At 48.8% G+C, this 8,378-nt stretch overlaps 1 long non-coding RNA gene across 1 annotated transcript; it reads right to left on the reverse strand.

The window, feature by feature from the left end:
* Window positions 1-1,178: 1,178 nt before the first annotated feature.
* LOC147255299 (uncharacterized) lies at window positions 1,179-4,435 on the reverse strand. Its single transcript, XR_015117696.1, has 3 exons — window positions 3,935-4,435; window positions 1,501-3,794; window positions 1,179-1,218 (listed from the first exon to the last, which is right to left on the reverse strand). It is a non-coding gene; the product is annotated as an uncharacterized LOC147255299 (long non-coding RNA).
* Window positions 4,436-8,378: the final 3,943 nt, after the last annotated feature.

Consider the following 8,378-nt stretch of genomic DNA (forward strand, 5'->3'; position numbering starts at 1 on the left):
CCAGCAGGATTCTCATCATTTCATTCACAACTGAACCAAATTGCAAAATGGCACACACATGCAGGTGTGGAGTTCAGCAATGCTGACAGACAGACAGACAGACAGACAGACAGACACACACACACACACACACACACACGCACACATACACACACGCACACACACACACACACAAACAAACACACACACACACACACACACACACACACACACACACACACACAAAAAACTCCTCTGGGAAGGATCCCATAAGGTAAAGGAGCATCCTCGGGAATCTTGGCTCGTTCACATTTGTGACATCAGGAAGCTCCCAGTCTCAGCTCTAACTCATCCTCAAGGTGTTCAGTGGGGTTGAGGTCAGGTCCACACCAGACCGGCTCATACATGAGAACCTTGCTTTGTGAACTGGTGCGTTGGAACAGGATTGGTCTGTCCCTCAGGGTCTGTTCCCACTAAGTCGGGAGCATGAAATTGCCAAAATGTCTTGGTTTGCTAAAGCATAGTAGTTCCTCTCATGGAGCTACGGGGCCGAGCCACCACCCTCGCCCCTCCAGCAAACTCTACACTTGGCACAATGCAGTGAGGCAAGTACTGTCCTGGCAGCTGCCAAACCAAGACTTGCCAAACAGAGGCGTGATTCATCCCTCCAGAGAACACCACTCCACTGCTCTCCAGTCCAGTGGCGGCGTGCTTCACACCACTGCATCCGACGCTTTGTATGCAGTTAGGGATGTCAGCTCGGATGCAGCTGCTCAGCAAAGGAAGCTCATTCACTCAAGCCCTCTGCGGCCTGTTCTAGAGCGAATCTGAATCTGCAGTCTGTAGCCACTGACTCTGCAGAAGGTTGGCGACTTCTGCGCTCTGTGACCCACTGCGTCACAGCTGAGGTGCTGTTGTTCCTGATAACTTTCACTGTGTTGAAATACTAGTGACATTTGACCGTGGAATATTTAGTAGCCTTGAAATTTCAGGAATGGATTTAATGAGCAGGTGGCCTCTGATTATGATACCACGCTTGAGTTCTCTGAGCTCCTGACAGCGACCCGTTCTTTCACAGTCTTCATTCTCAGGTGCTTGATTCCACACACCTGTGGCCATGGAAGTGACTGGAACGCCTGAATTCAATGAGGGGGTCACAGGACCTTACACCATCATAATACCATCTTCAGCGGATATCAACCTCAGACCTGGAGTGGATTCAGGTCACTGACTGATGTCCTACAATGAGAACCGGTTTGTGACTCATCTCCTGCTGAGACGCGTGTGTTACATTCAGATTCAATATGGTCACAACTCTGCACTGTAACAGCCGAACATCAGGGCAAGGCAGGGCACCTCATTTAACCACGACAATCTTTGTGTGTGTGTGTGTGTGTGTGTGTGTGTGTGTGTGTGTTGGAAGACCTTCAGGCCTGTGAGATGAGTGGGTGGCAGGTCTCGCACCAGCGTGCTCAGCTATGTTTTCAGTTGGAGAGTCTATAAATAAATCCCAGTACAAACCTGTTCCAGTGCAGGTAAATACCAAGAATGCGTAGCTGGAAAAAGTTTGCACATTCCTGTGAGGAATAAAACCTGACCAGAAAGCTTGAGAATGTGAGCAGGTTTTTACTGGCCACACTTAAACACTAATGGACAACTGCAGGTTCACACAGGTGAACAGGTCAGATGGATGTGTTCAGAACACTCAGATTACACTCAGGTTACACTCAGGTTACACTCAGGTTACACTCAGGTTACACTCAGGATGCACTCACGTTACACTCAGGTTACACTCAGAACTCAGGTTACACTCAGGTTGCACTCAGGTTACACTCATGTTGCACTCATGTTACTGTTCCTGTCCTGTCCTGTTCTGTTCTGTTCTGTCCTGTCCTGTCCTGTTCTGTTCTGTCCTGTCCCATTCTGTCTTGTCCTGTTCTGTTCTGTCTTGTCCTGTTCTTTTCTGTCCCGTTCTGTCTTGTCCTATCCTGTCCCGTTCTGTCCTGTTCTGTTCTATTCTGTCCTGTCCTGTCCTGTTCTGTCCTGTCCTGTTCTATTCTGTCCTGTTCTATTCTGTCCTGTTCTGTCCTGTGCTGTTCTGTCCTGTCCTGTCCCGTTCCATCCCGTCCCACTCTGTCCTGTCCCGTTCTGTTTTGTCCTGTCCTGTTCTGTCCTATCCTGTTCTGTCCCATTCTGTTCTGTCCTGCTCTGTCCTGTCCCGTTCTGTCCTATCCTGTTCTGTTCTGTCCCGTTCTGTCCTGTCCCGTTCTGTTCTGTCCCATTCTGTCCTGTCCCGTTCTGTCCTGTCCCGTTCTGTCCTATCCTGTTCTGTCCCGTTCTGTCCTGTACTGTTCTGTCCCGTCCCGTTCTGTCCCGTTCTGTTCTGTTCTGTCCCATCCCGTTCCATCCTGTCCTGTTCTGTCCTGTCCCGTTCTGTCTTGTCCTGTCCCGGTCTGTCCTGTTACATTCAGGTTGCACTCAGGTTACAGTCAGGTTACACTCAGGTTACATTCAGGTTACACTCAGGTTGCACTCAGGTTACACTCAGGTTACACTCAGGATGCACTCAGGTTACACTCAGGTTGCACTCAGGTTACACTCAGGTTACACTCAGGTTACACTCAGGATGCACTCACGTTACACTCAGGTTACAGTCAGGTTACACTCAGGTTGCACTCAGGTTGCACTCAGGTTACACTCAGGTTACACTCATGTTGCACTCATGTTACTGTTCCTGTCCTGTCCTGTTCTGTTCTGTTCTGTCCTGTCCTGTCCTGTTCTGTTCTGTCCTGTCCCATTCTGTCTTGTCCTGTTCTGTTCTGTCTTGTCCTGTTTTTTTCTGTCCCGTTCTGTCTTGTCCTATCCTGTCCCGTTCTGTCCTGTTCTGTTCTATTCTGTCCTGTCCTGTCCTGTTCTGTCCTGTCCTGTTCTATTCTGTCCTGTTCTATTCTGTCCTGTGCTGTTCTGTCCTGTCCTGTCCCGTTCCATCCCGTCCCACTCTGTCCTGTCCCGTTCTGTTTTGTCCTGTCCTGTTCTGTCCTATCCTGTTCTGTCCCATTCTGTTCTGTCCTGCTCTGTCCTGTCCCGTTCTGTCCTATCCTGTTCTGTTCTGTCCCGGTCTGTCCTGTCCCGTTCTGTTCTGTCCCATTCTGTCCTGTCCCGTTCTGTCCTATCCTGTTCTGTCCCGTTCTGTCCTGTACTGTTCTGTCCCATCCCGTTCTGTTCTGTTCTGTCCCATCCCGTTCCATCCTGTCCTGTTCTGTCCTGTCCCGTTCTGTCTTGTCCTGTCCCGGTCTGTCCTGTTACATTCAGGTTACACTCAGGTTGCACTCAGGTTACACTCAGGTTACACTCAGGATGCACACACGTTACACTCATGTTGCACTCATGTTACACTCAGGTTACACTCAGGTTACACTCATGTTACTTTTCCTGTCCTGTCCTGTTCTGTTCTGTTCTGTTCTGTCCTGTCTTGTCCTGTTCTGTTCTGTCCCGTTCTATCTTGTCTTGTCCTGTCCTGTTCTGTCCTATCCTGTTCGGTCCCGTCCCACTCTGTCCTGTCCCGTTCTATTCTGTCCTGTCCAGTTCTGTCCTGTCCCATTCTGTCCTGTTGTCCTATCCTGTTCTGTCCTGTCCCTTTCTGTCCTGTTCTGTCCCATTCTGTTCTGTCCTGCTCTGTCCTGTCCTGTTCTGTCCTATCCTGTTCTGTTCTGTCCCGTTCTGTCCTGTCCTTTTCTGTCCGGTCCCATTCTGTCCTGTCCCGTTCTGTTTTGTTCTGTTCTGTTCTGTCCCGTCCCGCTCTGTCCTGTCCCATTCTGTTCAGTTATTAGTGTTACACAAAGAGTAATTACTCAGAAATGTACTTCAAAGAGTGACTTTCATTTTCAGAACCTTAAATATTTGATATTTTACTTCAGTAAAATAATTAAATTACTCCCTAAATTGATAGCAGCACCTTGTTAAAGAGGGTGCATGGCGATGCGAAGACTCCTCCCACTCTGTGTACGGTCACCATCACCCTCCTCAACATTCCATCAGTTCAGTGTCTTGAATCACTGATGGAACAGAAAAAATGTCTGTGTCTGCCCTGTGAGGCTCCGCCCCCTGTCCTCATGATGTAATCCTGTTAACATCTAAAATAAGCACGAGGCTCCATGACGTCATCAGCCGTTCTCCTTGACAGAAAAGTCAACATGACACTCTTTATACAGCCTGTTTCCTCTTTGCTAGGCTCATTCTCTATCTGTGGGACCGCTCATCAGCCCGTGGCGTCCGGCCCGGGGCATCCGGCCTGCGGCGTCACGTCTGTCCCAGCACCTAAAGTACATTTCTGTCTGGCAGACATAGGAGGGATTTCTTCCTCAGTTCGACACTGGTTTGTTGTAGCGAGCGACTCTCTGTGAGACAGAAACTGAATCGTTTGAGTCAAACATTCAGAGGAATGCGAGTCCACATTCCAGCCCCCCCCCCCCATTTGTATTTCCAGGTTGTAGATTAAGATGTTCATCTTTTATTCAGTCAAATTGAAAACAAAGAATCACCTGGATGTTTGTGTAGTAAAACAATAAATTGATGAAAATGACTACTTAATTTGTTTCTGACAAATTAAACAAGTGTGGCAGAAGAAACGGGACGGGGACGGCTTTCACAACTTTTGTGCAAATTACTTCTTACTTTTCACCAATTAACTAAGAATTAAACAAGTCCTGTACTCGTGGAGCTTCGCTGTACAACGCAGGCGTGAGGTCCCGTCCACCGCAGGTCCAGGGTGACGCTGCTGCAGTTCCCCAATGGCGGCACTAGAAGCTGCCCTCTTCAAACCTGGTAGCAGATGTAAGCCCAAACAGGTTCGACCTGAGACTCACCGGCCCCCTGTTGTTTGTATGGAAGCTCCGCCCACATTATGTAACGTTGTTGAGAGCTTCTGGTCATTCTGGCATCAGGGCGGATGTGGCAGCGGCGGAGCGTCAAACTGCCTCAGAGGAATCTGTTTTCTTTTGTCTGGTTAAGCTGTTGTTTTAGAGCTGCTGTACAAATAACATTTATCATCATAAAAGCATCTCTGATTGACAGCTGGGTGTGTCAAAGTCTGTAGCTATAGAACACTTACTCAGTCGGCTCCCATCCCACCGCTCAGCCACCGAGCACTGTGACCTGGTCGTGTAAAGCCAAGCTGGCGACGGCTAAAACCCCATCAACTGAGCTCCAACACGTCTCCACGGCTCACAAGAACAACGCCAGTATGTTTCATCAAACCTGATTTGACCCTGAAACGCTCGCATCAGGTCTCATGAGAGGGTCCTTGTCCGGCCCTGCCAGTCGGCACGCCTCAAGGCCCTGTTCTTGGGCCCTGTCTGGTTCCATCAGTGCTATGTCTTCAGGTTCTGGTATCTATGTGGAGCACTGAATACAAATACATCCATTCATGATTACACCTTCTTGACCTGGAACATTCTGTTCATCCGTCCACCGTCGGCTGTTGAAGCCACACCGTCAGCAGGTGATTCTGATAAATCATCTCTGCTGCAGCAGCTGGAGCTGTTGGACCAGCTTATGTTGCCACTCTGCTGCTAACGAGAATTAGCACCCGGAGGCTGTACCTCTCTGCCAGTTGCATTCATGTAATATCCAGGATGTAATATTTATAACAACTTTATAGAGCCTTTGAGATGACGGACAGAAGCAACGTCAGGCTTCCAGCATCATCAGAGGGTTCATTAGTGAAGATGATCCTGATGAACTGAACCTGGAAGATCATCAACTTTTGTTCACCAGAGCTGATTTACTGGTTCAATCACCACAATCACATGGAGCGATCCTATTGGCTGCTGGGGGAGGAACCAGGAGATGACCACTTCCTGCTGGTGGGGGAACCAGGAGAGTCCACTTCCTGCTGGTGGAGGAACCAGGAGACGACCACTTCCTGTTGGTGGGGGAACCAGGAGATGACCACTTCCTATTGGTGCAGGAGCCAGGAGATGACCACTTCCTGCTGGTGGAGGAACCAGGAGACGACCACTTCCTGTTGGTGGGGGAACCAGGAGATGACCACTTCCTGCTGGTGGAGGAACCAGGAGATGACCACTTCCTGCTGGTGGAGGAACCAGGAGATGACCACTTCCTGCTGGTGGGGGAACCAGGAGATGACCACTTCCTGTTGGTGGAGGAACCAGGAGATGACCACTTCCTGTTGGTGGGGGAACCAGGAGATGACCACTTCCTGCTGGTGGAGGAACCAGGAGATGACCACTTCCTGCTGGTGGAGGAACCAGGAGATGACCACTTCCTGCTGGTGGAGGAACCAGGAGATGACCACTTCCTGTTGGTGGGGGAACCAGGAGATGACCACTTCCTGCTGGTGGGGGAACCAGGAGATGACCACTTCCTGTTGGTGGGGGAACCAGGAGATGACCACTTCCTGCTGGTATGGGAACCAGGAGATGACCACTTCCTCAACTCTGACGAGCAAACTTCCTCTTGGACCGTGACAACGTTCTTGATGGCTGTGGCTCTGTTGATTTCACTGACATGGAAAGTATTTCAACAGAAGCTGAATGTTCCTTATGAATATAAAACAGATGCACTAACCAGTGTGGGAACTCCACTGTACAGCCACAGTGACCTTTGACCTGAAAAAAATCAATCTAATCAGTTCATCTTTCAGTCCAAGTAACATCTTTTTGAACGCCGAGGCGTGAGGTGATATCACATGACCTGCAATAGGAGCTCAATCAAACTTAGGTGAAATATGACTCGAACACTCGTGGTCACTGGGGAAGTCATTACATCACATCCTGCTGTGTTTAAACCCTGAAAACCACCGCCAACACTGCAAATAAATAGAAAATTTTAATGAATACTTCTATGACGTAAATATTTCCAGAGTACAATAGTGAACACAAGGACAGTTGGATACAGTTGATATTCAAGTATCGGCTCGTTCACGAGACACCGTGGGTTCTCCAGGGCTCCTTGGCAGAGAAGGAAGAATCTTCAAAGAATAACAGTCCTGAAGAAGTCTGGAAGAATCCCATCATGCAGTGCGGTATATTGCAGAGAACTTTGCTGTCATTCCACAACACGCAAGTTCCTTTACAAAAGCAGAGAGAACAGCGTCCGATTGACCGCAAACCTTCTTCCTCTCTGGTGTTGGAGGACAGAATTGTGAGACGTCAGTCACTGCGGATCAGCGGCGCCGCTTCTGGATTCATTTGGTAAAAATAGAACAACATTCATGATCCGTTTCCCTCACGAGCGATGATGGACTGCTGCACGAACCTCATCGCTCATCAGAGATTAGACTTCACGTTTGATCTGGAGCAGAATCACGTCAACACACGGTAAACCTCTGCGGGGCCGCGCCCATCAACACGCCGCCCCATTACATCACCTTTTACATCACATTTGATTCATAAAACACCACTCTGTTAAACATTGGTAATTATCAAGACATGCCAATTAATATTAACCTTCTAATAAACAGCAATTCTCTTCTGCTGATCAATTTTCTTCTCACGTGCACTTCCTGTTTCTCACAGACATGGCGTTTCACATCAGTCCGCTCGTGATGACGACTCGCCATCCTTCATGAGCGTTACTACTTCTTCTTCACTGCAGATTTTTCCTCACAAATAATAAAGAAATTCACACCAGCCAGGATGGCGGCAATAGAAAAATACTCATCATATATTAACACTTCTGACCCTGAAAAAATAAAACACAAGACAATCTACCTGATACTAGCTGGCAGAAAAGGCCCCGCCCCCAGCATGAGTTGCATCCCAAACATCAAAATAAGCCACGCCCCCAGAATGCACCCTTTGTTCGTCAGAGATGTTTTCAGCACCTGCTAAGACCGCCAGTGTAGACGTCCGTCATCGCCTCCCTGGTTCCCCCCCCACCAGGCTGCTGGGGGGTCTTCAGCCGCTTCCCCTCATAAAACAGGGGCGCAAGCGATGACGCATGTATGAACGCATGTCAATGGCGTTGGCGCTCCTCTACACCACGGTCACGTCATCTGACTAAGAGAGGGAGCAGAGGTTACTGTACCAGAGCGCCTTGTATGGCTGCCGTCACCGTTTGTAGGAAAAAGTAGAAAAGATCATCATTTTTTGGGGTTCTGCTGTATGGAACAAATACATTTTGGTGAGAACCGAACAGTTGCGGAGTGATAACATCATCCTGGATGATGGGACACAGAACCAGAACAGAACCATGACTCCGCTGTCGGTGACCCTACATTTGCAGCACAAGTACTGCAGAGAACGTCACGTTTGACGAGTCGCAGGTTGTTAAACTGAAAGATTTAATGGGAATTGGTATTCCACGTAGTACACGCAGTACTCTTAAAAGTACCATGTTGTACCCAACCCTGATGATGCGTCTGACCTAAATTCATG

Source organism: Aulostomus chinensis, chromosome 9 (assembly GCF_037954235.1).
Source record: "Aulostomus chinensis isolate RoL2024-O1b breed Wild chromosome 9, RoL_Achi_v1.0, whole genome shotgun sequence".
Lineage (NCBI taxonomy): Eukaryota > Metazoa > Chordata > Actinopteri > Syngnathiformes > Aulostomidae > Aulostomus > Aulostomus chinensis.